The sequence below is a fragment of the Vidua macroura genome, chromosome 4 (assembly GCF_024509145.1).
Source record: "Vidua macroura isolate BioBank_ID:100142 chromosome 4, ASM2450914v1, whole genome shotgun sequence".
Taxonomy (NCBI): Eukaryota; Metazoa; Chordata; class Aves; order Passeriformes; family Viduidae; genus Vidua; species Vidua macroura.
The window spans coordinates 16,965,353-16,981,601 of NC_071574.1; the positions used below are offsets into that span (position 1 = coordinate 16,965,353).

At 40.8% G+C, this 16,249-nt stretch overlaps 1 long non-coding RNA gene across 1 annotated transcript in view; it reads left to right on the forward strand.

Moving 5' to 3' along the window:
• Positions 1-1,588: 1,588 nt before the first annotated feature.
• Positions 1,589-16,249, forward strand: part of LOC128806255 (uncharacterized) — a 30,854-nt gene continuing 16,193 nt past the window's right edge. The window contains exons 1-2 of the long non-coding RNA XR_008436746.1: positions 1,589-1,682; positions 3,724-3,799. This is a non-coding gene — a long non-coding RNA (uncharacterized LOC128806255). The remainder of the gene's footprint in view (positions 1,683-3,723; positions 3,800-16,249) is intronic.

Here is a 16,249-nt window from a genome sequence, read left to right on the forward strand (position 1 = left end):
GTTTGCCAGGGCACTGGCTGTGCAGAGCTCAGCAACATATGCACAGTGCTACCCACCAGCACTCTTTAGCCTTTGGGCAGGGGTTCCCATTGCCAGGATGGACCTTCTCACCCCTACTTAAAGTACCTTCCTTAAAACATCTGCTTTGCAGCCATGGGGAATGCCAGATGAACAACTGTGCTTCTAATGAAAGGTATCTTGCACTGGTTGAGCTCCTCCAGTGGGCACAGTCTGTTCTTCATATTAAGGCAAATATTTGAGGATGTCCATGTTGTAGTCTGTAATATTTAGTCAAGGTTACTAAGAAAGTAATATCAAATTAGAAATGTGTTGCTACAATATGAAAGTTTTCTTATTTTACTGAGGTTTCCCAATGATCACTCTTGGTTTCATCCATTATCTTCATTCCTAAAGACATACCTGATTCATTCTTTTTGATATGCATGCTTTAGTTTCGGTATCTTCTTGGAAAGTTCATCTTGTGATCACAATGTTCTTAGTCTAGAAAGGCTTGATTTCAGCAGCAGTACAAATCAGGTCAGGATCTGTGAAGAGATCCTAATTTGCAAAAGAATTTCCCCTCCCACATTTGCATTATAAGTGGTCACCTCCTTTCCCTCAGTCTAAAAGCTCCGACAAAGTAGTATGAACTGTATCCATTTCTACAGCTCTGTTAATCTACTGAAAGCATTAAAAGAGAAGAAGAAATTCAAATTGATTAAGGCACTGTTCGCTATACTAGTAAATTAAATACTTCAGTACTTGTACATTGTTGTAAGTGAAAACCAGTCAGATAACGAATTTGCAATTTGAAAACCATATAGTTCGAATCCTTATTACTCATCTTCTTGACTAAAAGTTAAATCAGCTAAACCGCAGTGCCCAAAGAGATAATAAATCAAAGCTACATCTGAAGAGCACAAGTTTCTCCCAGTAAAATACATTGTACATTGTTATATGTACTGTTGTACATATAACAGCAGGGCTCAAAATATTTTTTATATCTGAATAAGTTATTTATTCTATAATAAACATCTAAGATCTGCTGATGTAATGTATTTAATTTCTGGAGAAAATGAAAGGCAAGCAAGTGGAGAAGTGGTTGCAGTAGGTTGTTTAAAACTGTTCATGCTAGGCAGAATTAGACAGGAAACAAATGAAGTTTTATGGAAAATCAGTTAATACTCAGCGGTACAAAAGTTGGCTTTGCCAAGGACACTTCATCACTCAGAAATATTCCACACTCCTATGGGATATTCAGAGCCTGGCCCCAAAGTCAGGCTCTGGTTCCAAATGAGCCCTGGAATTTGGTTTTGGTGGTGGCAGAGGGGAGGCAGGCTCAGAGCATTTCCTGCAGGCAGTGTGGGCTGCCCAACTTCTGTCTAGGTGGGGAATGGGGGAGTTGATTTCAGACTGGAAATCAGACACAGTAATCAGTGACAGGGTTAATGACCTGAGACCCTCAGCTCAGTTCTAGGTGTAAGCATTTTGTGCTTTATTTATTTATTTATGGCCATTTTCCACAGCTGCCTGAGATGAAGAGCACCTCTGAGGCTGCTCCTGAGCTGCTCTTAGGTCAGTTCACTCTGCCCAGCCCAAAGTTCACTGCTGTGTGCAAAGGTTCAGATGCTCTTTCCTCCCTGCTCCACAGAGATCCTCTTCACAGCAGGAAGCCTGACCAGGTGGGTAAGGGATCAGAGTGGCCTTTTCTCAGGGAACAGAAGGCAGGTTTAGGGATCAGCTGCCACTCTCAGAGGCTGAGAACTAAATTCTGTGGGGGGAATGTCAAAAAAAAAGGTGTTTGTTAATAGATTATTAGATTAGATGGGGGAAATCTAGCAGGGCTGGAAGAAGGAACAGAGAGATGAAAAGAGACAGGAGTTCCCTTGCAGGCTTTTGTCACACAAATTTCCTAAAATTGTGCTTGCTTCTGGAGGGGACAGATGGGTTGTAAAGGCTGGAGGCTGAATGCCCACAGAGACGCAGGAGCTTATTTATATCACAGCTTCTGCCTTGCTGAGTGCACCTCCAGACTCTTTAACCAGCAGCTCTTCTTAAGTGGATTCTCTTCTCTGGTTTTCCTACATGGAAATCCAGCCACAGGGCAAGGAAACCCTTCCAGCTGGTCAGGCCCCAGACACTTCCAAAACTCTGAGAATCTGTCTCTGTGTGGGGCTGCTGCATTCATCTCCCCTGTTGTAAAGGCAGCAGCTAAATCCATCTTTCTTTAAGATCCATGCATCAGATGGAGATCAAAACAGACCTTGGAAAGAAGGATGATAAACCACATGTATGCCTTCAGTTTATGGCAGGGTGCTGCCTCTCCTGTTGGGATTTTTCTAGGATAGGGAAAGCTCCTCCATTATGACTGTTTTCCTTCTGCCTCTTGTTTTGCCACCCTGTAGAGCTAGCCATGGCAACCTGTCCCTAGCCTTTCAGACAGATCAGATTTGTTATCAATACTTTTGCTGAATGATAATTTGTTTATGATTTATTGGAAGATTTCACATTATGAAAAAAAAAAGAAAACAGTAGTACAGGCCTATTTTAAAGCAAGTGCTAAAGGTTCCATTTATAGATCAGTTCTACAAATTGTACAAAGCTTGAATTTGACATTTCCTTCTAAAAAATTTTTAATGAAAACCTGCCTTCACCAATATTGTATCAATTCTTTATTTTGAAGCCCAGGTTATCATCAGCTGATTTAACACAGATTTAGTTCAGATCACCGCTCACCTTTCAATTCAATCAACACAGTCATCCTGTGGGACTTAGCTCTTCCAGTGAAACCACAGATCCAGAAGAGTGTGGGAGTCCAGCTCAGGGAACAACATCTACGACAGTGCGTTATTTTTCTCGGCCCCATTCAGTTCACGAGTGCCCGGCTTTAGGTGCCTTGGCTTCTCATTGGGGCCGGAGCTTGTCGCGATTCCCGGGTGCTTCTGTTGCTGCGCACCAGGGCGGGCTGGCCGCGCTTTGCCGTCAGTGCAAGGGAGGAAATAAAGAGGCAAGAGAATCATCCAAATCTGTCCAGGTGGTGGCTGGAGGCTTTAATGGCCACGGGAGCCACAATGGAGAAGCTGCAGACCGCTTGCAACCTCGCGTGGACAAAAATGGCAACGGGACCGGGGGGGGGGGAGCGGGATGATATAGGGGGTGGGATAGGGAGGGCAAAGGCCCTCCCGCCCAATGAATGCAGGTGCTGCAGCGATGACATGGACCATGGTGACCAACGGGAACGCAGCAGGGGCGGGCACAGGGCTTCAGGGCGAGTGGGATCGCGGGAATGGGGTGACAGACACAGAATTCCCAGGAGTGGGCAGAGTGTGGTTACAGGAGTGGCAGGGGGAAGCTCCAATGGCAGGCAGCCTGGAGCTAACCACCGCAGTGGGGGGGAAAACACGGGGGATGCACAAGGGTACACAGAACCCACTAACTAACAAAGATCGGAACCCCTAACTTGAACCCAAACCCGGGATGCACCAACATCTTTTGAGACTATTGAACAAAGGGTAAGAACCATGTCCACTGCTCTGGAAAATAATGATTCCTCTCTTTGCACTTCAGTTAATCATTTGCCATGATGTTTTTGGTTTTGGGATGTCAGACAGAGGTATTTCAGAGGAAGACCCTTTCATTGTGTTTGTCATGGAAAAATCAGCATTTCTTCCCCTGCTGTTTATAATGTGACATCACTGACCAAGCATTATCTGTTCTGCCAAGGAGCTTACCATGGAATGCTTTCCCTGCTAAGTGGAAACTGGTTGGAGCCTTCCCAAAGGCACTGGTGAGGCAGAAGGTGAGGTTTATGTTAGTTATTAAGAGCCAAACTGCTGTGTGTGTAATTAGATTAAGCAGTATTTACAGCTGGATCAGTATTTACAGCTGGACATTTTCAAGGTCCCAGCACAGGTTAACTTATTTGAGTGAACATTCCACGGCTCTCTGTCCAACCATGACCCCTCACAATGCAGAGCAGGAGTTGGAAAACTAGTTTAAGGCTCCTGAGTAAATGGGTACTAACCTGATGAATTAATATTCCCAATCCTATGTAAAAATCCAGTTCTATTTTATATTTTTGTTTTTAAAAAGTTTCTGTTATGGGTTGTATTTACTGCAAAAGACTTCATTAAAATATATGACCACTTATGCATGTAAATGAAATCTGAACTAGTACAAGCCATGGCGATGAGTCAGGAATGTAGATTTACATCTGTTTTGATGTGGTAAGAAGGATCTTCTGAAAAGAAAAAAAATTATATGTATTCCCATAATTTAAGAAATTAAGCCCCTCTCAGCAGCACTTGAATACCCTGAAGGATGTACATGAGGACCTTTCATAAATTACCTGGTGGATGTAAAATAAAGATTATTCAGAGTAATTATGTAGGGCAGTCTAATACAGTAAGACTGTATTGAGTCCATTAATATAATTTGTGTCATGTCAGAGAAAAATCAACTGGAGGTATGCATCAGGGGATTGCACTTTGTTCTGAAAAGGCGGAGCATGTGCTAAATCCCCCTGGATGTGTGGGTCAGTTCCCCCAAGTCACTGTTTTTTAGTGGATTCATGTGAACTCAGCTAACTGGGCCTTGTCATTTTGGTGCCGAGTATCTAAATGTCAGCTACAAATCAGTTTGTGTGTGTAGCACTTATTGTGGGTTTCATCCTAAAAGGACTAATACCAACAGTCACACCAGAAGTCTGTGGAAAAACAGGGATTATACTTACTAAGAGATGAGCAATTTTTTTAGGGAGCAAGGAAAATATGTCACTCTCTCCCATCCATCCATCCATCCATCCATCCATCCATCCATCCATCCATCCATCCATCCATCCATCCATCCATCTTGTTTATTTCTTGCAGTGTACAGTGTATTTTATGTGTTCAAATAAGTTATATAACAGACAAGCAAAACAATGCTGTTCTCTAGTCTGCTATTGGAAAACATCATTAAGACTATAATTGATTTCATAATATATATATTTGCTCATCTTATTTCCATTTTTGAAGAGCCTGTAATAGAAAAGTAACTTTTCCACATATGGAAATAAGCTTGATATAATGATATGATAAGATGCTCATAAGAAGAAAATTCCTTCTGTTCTACTTGTGAAACTGCAGAGAAAAACTCTTTAAAAAGTAATTCTCTTTGTCACCCTGAGAGTCTGTATCACCTGCAGAAATGAGTTTCTCTTTTTTCCCTAACCTGTGAAGTACTTTCACTTGTTTATCTACAGAAATGTTCTATGTTTTATGTCCCACTAGAGAATCCAAATATTTCATACTACATGGAGGGATAGGGGTTTTTTGGGGAGGGGCCGCCTGCACGAATCCTAACCCCCTGGCAAACAGGAGCAGTTTATTCCAAGTTCTTGGAAGATAATTAAAAAATGTGCTTCTTATCCTAGATCTTTACTCAAGGGGTTCCTTACTGGGGTGTGGGCATTTGGGCAGCTCCTCTGAGGGTTTAAAGTGAGCACTTCTCCTTGGTGAGAGCTGCTTAATGCCCAGTCCAGGTTGCTGTGTGTTCACCAGGTGATTTTCTGGAGCTGTCTGGGAGGTGTTTGCACTGCTGGTACAACAAAATACAGTTCCTTGATGGGAGTGATCCATAGATGGAGCCATTGACAGAGCTGTTAAGTTCCAGCCAGAGCAGTGGGAATGGGACAAGCTTCTCCACTTGTCCACAGACAGGAATGTACTGCTTGGCTGGCAAAACACACCTGCCAGAGAGCCAAATCCTTGCTCTGTAATCCTTAGCAAGGTTATTTCTGATTTGTTGTGGACTAAAATGGCCTTTACCACTAAAACCTGGTTCAGGTGGGGGCCAGAAGAGCAGCTGCCTCAGGTGAGTGTCTCTGTTCACACTGTTCTAGAGCTTGGGGCTTTACTGTTGTTCCAGGGGCATAACACAAAGCCATGGGCATTTTAAGATTATGTGGCATGTCGTGTTTGAAATCCTCAAAGGTAAATAAGCAGTTGGCAATTGTCACTTGATGGGCTTTGTCTCAGGGATTCTCTCAGTTAGAACCTTTGCTGGTGTTGGAGAACAAACCCCATTTTCACCATCTGTGACATCTGTGTGAATGCTTGAATTTACATCTGTTAGCTTAGCATGTTCCAGGTCCTAATTTTGCAAGTTCATGTTTCCATTTATGTTTTTATACTGTCTTGGAGGAAATGTCCAGTTCTCCAGCCTCTCTCTTCTTGTGAAAGAATGTGTTGTATAAGCAGTAGCCTACCTTGTATCTTGTTTAAGTTTAATGAAGCCTGCTAAGAGCTTTTCTAATCTAGTATGATTCCTATAAGCCTCTCCATAAGTCTTGTTTTATAAGCAGAGTTACTGGGCAGTGATTTAGCTGAGTTCTTATCAAAGTATTAAATGAGTGATGAAATCAACAGATGTTTTTTACTCAGCTTTCTTCCTCAGTTTGATGAGTGGCAGCTGCCATGGTAATAAATGCATGGTGACACAGCAGACAGCAAATTCCAGCACACCTTCCAGCTGCATTTTCATTTCCTTACAAGAGTGTTTCCCATTTTAGCAGCAGAATCTTTATCTTCATTACAAAGAAAAAATATTAAGTGTATTTTTAAAGTCTCATTTACATATTCTTGAGGAAAGCAGAATCAAAGAAAAAGTATTTAGGAATTACTGAAGCATCTGATTAATTGCAGGCCTTTTTCTTCCTTAGTTGCACATTAATCTTGAATTGCTGCCCCAGTCTTTCTGGGTACTGAAAGCTCCCCATTATCCAGGGGACTTTTCCAGCTGTCTGTGTTGGTAGCACAAATGGCACTCATAGGTCTTTGCTAAGAAGCTGCCTAAATCTGAAAGCAAACAGCACAACAGCTTCAGGACAGAGCCAGAACATCCTTTGGGACTGCCTAATCCATCACTTGCCTGTGATGGAGAGGAATACAGTATTTCCCCAAATTTTCTCCAGAAAAAGGAAATTGTGTGTAAAGTCTCAGTGGGAGGAATTTTGTTGTGACTCACAGCACTGACAGGACTGAAGTGTGCAGTCAGTGCTGATGTACCATGCTGTAAGTAGGATGGGAATGTGGCTTTGGGGTCTTGCTGGGCAGAACGTGACATTATCAGTGTTCCTTCAGCCATCTGAAGGTGATATTTGTGTCATGGGAAAGGCTCACCTCTTTCCTGGATGGGCACATTCCAGGTGGTGTCTGTGCTGGGGCATAGGAACAGGAGTGCATTGCAGGGATGTGCAGGGAAAAGGGCAATTGTGGGAGTGACTGTAATTATAATTACCAGAGTTTCCCAGGTGATTCCTTTTTACTGCTTTCATTATGGTCCCCAGCAGCAATACACACTGATACTGTGTTTGTGGGCTCCTGATTGTACCTGCAGACAATGTGCACTGGAATAAAGAGAAAGATCAAGTCTTCAAATGAAGAGATGTCTCTTTATACTAGTTAAGGCCTGACCTACGTTTACCCAGTTAAATTAAATTAAAAACAGTGTATTTGTGATCTTTTTGTTCCACACATAGTAAATTACTGAAAACCAGTGTTACGTGTAATTTCTGATCCTTATTACTAGCATCATAATTTCATTACTTAGACCTGCTTCCAGTGAAATCAACTGAAATTTAGTTTCTGCTCTCACTGAGAGCAGGATTGAAAGAATCCATATTAATGTGGGAAAAGAAGGCAGCCACGTTTTTGAATGGGATTGAACATGTGTAATAAAGCATAGTACTCTCATTCATCCTAATAGGCATGATTAAAAAACCATAGTTTTCATACAAGCCTACAAGTAATACAAATGAATTAAAGTAATTAAATTGCAAAATATTTTAAAAGTTACAATGATAACTTAAAAATAACTGCTGTGCCAAATTTTAATAAGATAATGACAGCTTCATTAGCTTTAAAAATGTGCATAATTTACAGGAATGTTGTATTAGCATTGAGGTGACATTTCCTATTTTATTCAGATTAAAATTGTGTAAATAGGCTATTTGAAATGCTCCCATTGTATATTAGAATTAGCTATCAGGAAATTAATTCTTCAGCTTCTTAGGAGACTTATCCTTATTCACACAAGAAGTCCCATTGATTAATGACATTTTTCAAGCATAATCAGATGACATTGGGACAAGTATAAAAATTACTCATGTGAAAAATACCAACTCCATCCTTCTTTGTTAAAGTATTTGCTGGTAATGGTTCTTTTCATGCAATTTGCTATTTCAGTGTTCAGTGCTACACAGCAGACATTGGGAAATTCCAACCATCTCCTACCGGTTTGCTTGAGGAGTTGTGTGGTTTAGTTTTAGGCTCTTGACAAATAATGCTTGTTTTTATGAGCAAAGCCTTTCCTGGGACTCCAGAAGCAACCCATGGACATCAGAGGGTCTCTGGAACACAGACTGGAAAAGAGTGGTTTAACTGCTGCATTGCAGCTGATTTCAAACCACTTGTATTCCTTTATCAACACTGGATAAACTTATTGATGACCAAAATGTGGATGCAGAGCCCTAAACTTTATTGCATATTTTATTCCATATTTCAAATGTTTTCTAGTTTTTCTAGCCATGCTTTCATGCAGCTATTGCTCTTAGAACTGCTCTTCCTCACACAGCATCCTGCTTGCATCATTGTTTGTGTGACTCACTAAAACACACATATGTTTGAAATGAAAACTCTCCTGAGCATTTAAAAATCATCACCTGGCAGTGTATTGAACAGGATTCCTTGGGATTTATGAGAAGCACTCGATAAAATATGTCTGCTCCTCATCCTGTAATTTGTAAACAGATAATCCTCATCAACAAGAGACAGGGAAATGCTTCCTAAAGCGATCTTGTTGCTTTTGTAATAGATCAGATTTGTGCAATGTGGTACATAATTCAAGAGAATATTCAAGGAGTAAAGCTATAGATCCTCTTAAATTACTCTTTCTTCTCCATAAGTCTGGGCTGAAGATATCTCATACCATTCTCTAATGATACCTGGAATACATTAAAATACTTTGGGGAGTTTTTTTGCTCAAGACCAGCTTGCTGCTCTAATCCTATTTGCTCAGCCTTCATAGTTGATCATGAGAAAAAAAGGTTTTGCTTTTATTATTTGATTTTTGTCAGAAAGACTTATTTCTTAATAAAAGTAAAGTATGCTGCTACTACCTCTGACTTCAGGATCCAGAAGGTCAAATAAAGAGATTTAAAAAGTAGTATCCAGAAGTTCAAATGTTCTCAAATAACTGTGTAGCCATCTTTTATGTTCACTGCTTGAACAGCACAATCTTTCATTCACCAGAAAAAAAACCCCAAGATTTGGGTTATGAAGGGCAATAACAGTTGTTAATTCATTGCAGCTTTATTGATATTCAGAGTCCGGGTGTGAAGTTGTTGGAAGGAGCCAGTACTTTTCCAGCAACCTTGGAAGACTTTCAGAGATTCCAAGGAGGTGACAGATTCTTTTAAAGCACAGTTTTCAGAATTATCCCTTCAAGCAGGAAGAGAGAATAATAGAATGAATAGAATGTAATAGAATGAAAATGGCACTGGGGCTCTGTGTGAAGCAATATCAAAGTCAAAACACAGAGCCTTGTAAGTAGGCCAAAACTTAGCTTTCAAAGGTGAATTTTTAAAAAACAGGATGGAAAATTTCTGATGAGAGTTGAAATCACTTTTGTCACCTAAATTAATCTGCCCCCATGTCCTGTAAATCATTTCATGCTGCAAATAATTGATCAGTGAGAGAAATTTGGGCTGTGATTTAAAGGGAATTAATTCTTAATTAAGTTGGCTCACTTTGCATTTTCATCTTTAGGGACAACAGGCTGCTAAGCATTCCTAATATCTGCCACTTAGTTGAGTATTAGGAAAACCCTTCATGAGAGATTAAGGAACTCTTCACATGAAGGAAATGGGAATGAAGTACCTGAATTTAAGACTGAAAACCAGAAGTCCTGGCAGTGTATAGGGGTCTGGTGTCATCCACTGGTTGAGCTTCCAATCATCCCAAGAAGTAATGAGCTCCCAATTATCCCATTAACTGAGGCAGAACAGCAAGCTCAGGATCCTGTGTTTGCAAGGGAAGCAGGCAGTTAATCCAGAAACCTTTACATGGTGATCTTTCCTCCACTGTATTTCTCTGATACAGCTCCTTTTGTCAGCAATTTCCAGTAAGAACAAAGCAGTCCCTTCTTTGGCACTAGTTGTAGGATCTATGGGGAACTTCTTCCTGAATATTCCTAGAACTGTCTGTATTGTTTCAAAGTGCTGCTTCCTTTTCTCTTGTGTTGTTATTTATTCTGTCCTGCTCCTGGATTATTTCCTTGCAGATGGATGTTTTCACAGTGCTTTAATACAATGTGGAACATCAGTTCTGGATGTCATTTTCCATTTTACTTTTATGTTGCCTTAACAGTTTTTTTAAAAAAAACCTGAGTCTCTGTTTCTACCACTGGAACACTGTACAATCAATTGCCTTTGTGTGTGTGTTAGTAAGCTCAGTGGGATGCTCTTCCTTCCCCGGTGTATTTCAAACCCTGTTTCCACCTGGTGACTTGATGTATTTGACAGTGTTCCTTGATGAATTGCATGAAGTGCCCTCAGAAGTTAGGAAATGAAGTGTTGTGGTCAGTGCTTATGATTTTATTGCAATGGTTGTGAAGTCATGGAGGTAGATGAGTTTCTGCTGGTGTGTTTTCAGCCCTTGCAGCTACTGGAAAAAGCCAGGAAATGTGATACAGAAGACTGATGGGAATAGCAAACATCCGTAAGGCTCAAAATACACAGACCTCATGATTTTAAGACAGTCTTGCTGTTTCTTAGGGTCTAGCTTGCAATTTGTCAATCTGAGGGTAGACAGTCTTGCTGGAGGTACAAAAGAAGAAAAGTAAAGGGAAAAAAATAAAGGAGAAAGTAGAGAAGAGCGTGCCCTTGAAAATAGTGAGCGGTGTTATCTTTTTGTGTTGCTCTTCTGGCAAGGTGTTTCTCCTCTTGACTGGCAACGTTCTTGCATTTCCCTTGGAGTGTATTTGTTCATTAGAGTCTCCAGACAGAGGTAGTTTAGTTTTAATTAAAATACAATTTGCAGCTTTTTTAGTGTGTTAATGAGACAGCAAAAATGAATTCATTGAAAGAGGAACAGCTATCTAGGCCTTACAGCAATGGAAGTTAGAGCCTCATTAGTAGCTAATTATGCAACACAGTATATAAATAGAGCTGTTGGCAATAAAAACAGCCTCAGTGCATTACCTAATGACATAAAATGTTTACAGTGTGTTCTGAGTATGGTCTGATGCCTTCCTGAAGTAATTAATGGCATATTTAACAGTGACACAGCTGGAATCATAATTGCTTTGCAGGTACAAGTCGAGGGCAAGGGAATGCATTAAAGTCTTTGAGGAACAGATTACTTGTGTGATAATAAATATATTAAAACCTTTCAGAAGATGCAGAAGGAGCACATGATTTATGCAGGGGGTGGGAAAATGTCCATGTCTGACAAGGACAGAGTACACTGCCCTCTATTTTCAGGTTCTCCGAAAGTGAGTGTGAGATGCCAGAGCTCCAAACTGGCACTTCCAAAAGGGGGGTAAGAAGAAGGTGGTCAGTATTTTGAAAATCCTTCTTTTTTGATATACAAATGGCAATCAAGGCTGATAATACACACAAGATGGAACAGAAGGGTTTTTGTTTCACTATGGGGGCCCACGTAATTAGACAGACACCCTCAGAACAGTACCTTAATAGCAAGTTAAATTATGCTTTTAATAAAGTAAAGCATACATGTGATTTTTTGCTCTGCCTAGTAAGATCTGCACATGTAGCTTAACAAGTGATTCTCCTAAGAATGGGGGCAACATCCTGGCCCAGCACACCAGAGGGGAGCTGAGGAACGCTCATGCTAATAAGAAAGGCCTGTAAAATGGTCTGTGCATTAGTCATGATGATTGCAATTACTGTTGTATTGTTGACCAGCAGCCACAGAGCCACAGAATCAATTATTCCTTTAAAAATACAAAAAGCTCTTTCCTGCTTCAGTTTGTTCAGCAGTCAACAAGTTGAGCGTTTTTTCCTGGGAAATGATTTTGATATGATGCCCAAGTTAGAGACTGATTAATGTTTACTGGGGATTAATGTTTAGCTGGGGGTGGGTGAGTTGAAATGACTTTGCTGACAGTTCAGTGTTTTATCTTGTAGTTGTGATGCTCGGTGAAGAAACACAGAGCAATGGAAAACATCATTATTGCAGATGTTAAGGACATTATTAGTGGGAGAGGAGTTAATGACCTGCAAGTTTGAGTTACCTGCAGATAGGAAAACGAGCCACTTGCTAATTGTGGTGGGATTAGTTCAGTTCATTAATGAAAAAAACTCTTTATTCATAACGAGGTCTGCGTAGGCCAGTGCTGAAAGCCTGAGAAATCAGCCACATAGAATGGGTGCAGTTAAAAAACATCAGTGCCACCATTGCTGAGAGCCCACCAAACTGCCTGAGTCTTAATTTACAAGGACAGCTCTGTGTGTGCATGAATTATTTCTGCTGATCTCTGAGTCTGAATTGTTTAATTACCATGGTCAGTGGGGATTTATCAGATTTGCAGTATTAAAGGACTTAAATTTCTTCATGAGTATTCTTTGATAGAAATCCCTCAGCCTTGTCCTCAGAGAGATACCCCAGGAACATTTGTCTGGATTTTAAAATAATTTAAATTTCGTTTTTATAATCAGGAGGGCAAGCAGGGGACTTAGAAACTTTCCAGATTAATAAAATATTTCTTATGTTGCTGCAGATGGTTTCTTTATTGCTAGAACCCTGGGATCTTATTTGGACCTATATGAACATGATTTGAGAGACACTATTAGAAAACAAGCTGTTAAATTAGGGGAATAGCAAGTGCAGAAAAATTAAAGAAATGGGTAAGGGCTTTGTCTGATTTTTAGGTAACTAGCTGGCTGTGTAGCAGAATATACAGGAAAGAATAATTAAAATGCCCTGTATTGTGGGAAAGAAGATGAGGGATGGAACGTTCAATGTTGTTAAAATAGAATATAAGCTGTAAGTGTGCCCAGTGGAGAATTTTCCAACCAGGAATAGAGAATGCTGTATGGATACAAGTCAAGTGGAAATAAAGGAACTAAGAGTAGTTAGAAGGGGCCCAGGGGTCCCTCTGTTACTAAGATATTCATAATCCCTATCAAAGTCAGTACACAGAACCTCCTCTTGGATAATAAAATACAGCTTCAAAGCCAACCAACACAAGCCCTCATGTTGGATCTCATCAGAGGGACATGTGAAAACAGATGTTCTGTGGCTGAATTAATCCTTAGAGTGTTAATTACTTCATTCTCTTTTTACTTCTTTATTGATCTAACTTGTGCTTTAGTTGTTCTCTTTACCTTGCAGTTTTCACTCCTGGATCCACTGTTTTCACAGAGTACTTGTACTTCTTTTATTTGCACACAGGAATTAGATTTTAACAGAGCCCAGGAATATGGTCCATGAAGCTGTACATAAACTATGACATAAAAATTAAGCAGAAGAAAGTGATGGCATGTGTTCTTTCCTTTTTTTATTTTGTGCCTACCAGCTCAGAAAAGTATCCTTGCAATTTCTAGTCGCGGGGGGGGGGGGGGGGGGGGGGGGTGGGGTTAGGACCATTAGATTTGCATTACCAAATATGTGCAGATAAACTATTTTACAGCTATTTAAATGTGAGGCTTTAGAAACCCTTTAGTATCAGTTTCTGGCAAGGTTTTGATCTTTTTCTTCTTTGATTATGAAAGAAATAATTGGTGTAATATTGTGGTTATTAATGTATATTGCTTCATATATCAAATCAATGATGGAATCATCCAGTGGAAATAAGGTCTGGTAGATGAATGTTGATTAAAACATTTATGGATCAGAATGGTTTGAGAGACTGTACTGCAGTGGGATACACCTTGTCTTTATTTTTATGGCTATTTTTAACTGAAAATCCAACCTAAATTGTAATTCAGAAACTTACTTTTTAAATTTACTAAATCTTATATTTATTAAGAAAAATATGCTTCTTTTGCATGGCTGTGGAAAGTACTGAATTCATTCTAGATGAACCTTTAGTGAAGATGGAGAAATGAGGGTTCTGGAGGCTGGTCTGCAGTTTAGCTTAGCTGTTGCTTGGAAGTTCCTGATGAAGGAACCAAACGACGCATTTTTGCTGAAGCAGGTCCAAGAATGACCTTTCTTCAGCAGGGGAGGTGGGGGCAGAGCCCTGGCCCAAACCAGGCCAGTGTCCATTCCCTCTGCCTAACACACCAGAAATGCAGTTAACCCAGCTGAGGGCAGCCCTCTGTGCCTGCCATTTCAGAAGACAGGAAATAAAAACCTCTCTATTCCCTGGCCTGTTAAACAAACATATGCAGAGTTCAGGAAAAAGAGGCTGGAATTTCCTTCCCAGCCCAGCCAATAATTAGTACCTTGTCACACAAGGATTGGGATTGCCTGCAACTGTCTGTAACCCACTGGAGCACTAGCTGGTGTTTTCCTCCCCTAAATGTCTGCTTCTTTTGGAAGTGTTGCTGAGAGTTGGTAGTAATTGCCTGAAGACAGAAAACACTGTGGAAAGCAAACATTCATTTACATTTGCATTCGTTCTTGTAGTTCACCTCTTGAAATATCCCAGTCCTCTCCCAGCTGGTTCTTCCTCTGCCAGTCTCTTGCAGGTCTGCCCTAATCAATTTATTCTTCATCTCTGTTATCTCTTCTGTTTTGACAACGATGTGCCCACAACCTGATGTAGCATAAGTGAAGTAGAAAAAAGCTCAGGCAGATATGGAAAATCAAATTCTGTTCCTGACATATGGGCAGAAGTGAGCTCAGTTATCATCATGAGCAGCCACAATTAATAGCTTCTGTTCTGTTACTGATACAAATGCCCTTGGCTCATGACCAGAGCTCTGAGCAAGGGCTCCTTACCTTCTGGTGATTCAGTGGGTTTGAATGTCTTGTTGTATGTGTGTGAAGGGTTTATTCTGCTTTTCCCTTTGGTTATAAATTAATTTCCTGCAGCTGCCATTGTATGAAATTTGTTGGTGTCTTTTCTAGGTGGGCTTTTAGATCTTCCATTTGTGTCTTCTCCCTGCCCCCTTCCCCCCTTGTTCTGCTGTTAAATCTGCAGAAATGTTTCCCTCTCTGTGGTGACTCAGGGACACCAGCGGAGCTGTGACAGTTCCATATCTCACCTGCTTTGGCAGTGGTTTCTGCAGAGATCCAAGGGAGTCGCTTGGGGCAGACGAGCATTTTTTACACCCTCTGGCAGTGCTGCAGAGCTGAATTGCTCCTTTGAGATGAAGGTTGTCCCAGCAGTCAGACGTGTCACAGCTACCTGCACTAAGTGGGAGTTGATCTGCAGCACCAGTGTCAATGCAGGCCAGTTCCTGCACTCTCTGGATAGAATGGAGTTAGGGCTGTCAGCATCCTCTTCATCTCCACTGTCCCTGGGGGATCTGCACAAAAAATGGTGCAGTGGGAGATGAATACAGAAACAAGTGCCCGTGCTGTCAGCAAGTTAGAGGTGAGTAGATCCCATTAACTCCAGGGAGATGCAGTGTTTTTCCTTCATCTGTAAGAAATGTAAAATGCCAGGAAACTTGCTTTTCAACAGTAGCAAAATATTTGTAGGAGCTTTTTGTTCTTTCTGGAAATGAAGAATGCTTAGTGGCATTAGTTAATCATGGTACTAAAGGGAATCTTGCAATTACTTGAGGACTGTCAGGTGAGGTGATGAGATCTGGCTGGACATGGCAGAAACACAGATGGAATGATGTACAAATTTGGAGGACAATGCAGAATTTAACCTGGAATAGCAAGGAGAGAGTCAAAAAGAGGTGATGTACTTCCAGTAAAAAGATACCCAACTAGAAGAAAAGCTAACTGTAGAGAAAAGAAAATATATGTAAGTACATTTCTAAAATTTTCAGAGCTTCTTCATTTTGTGAATATCCATTGTGCTTTCCATGTTCAGGAGAGAAAGTTCCGGAAAACAAAGTGCACAGTCCCCTGAGTGACAGTGCTGCTAAGCCCTCATGACAGCCTGGATTGTGCAAGTGAGAAGTGAAGGCTGCAGCACTGCAACCTTCCCATTTCCTCTGAGGAGACTGATCATGCCACCTGACATGCCAAAGATGAACCAATAACTTGTGTGAGGGGTTACACAGTGCCATAATGTACAGCAAACCTCTTACAGCATTGGGATCATTCCTGCTAGGAGCCCCAGA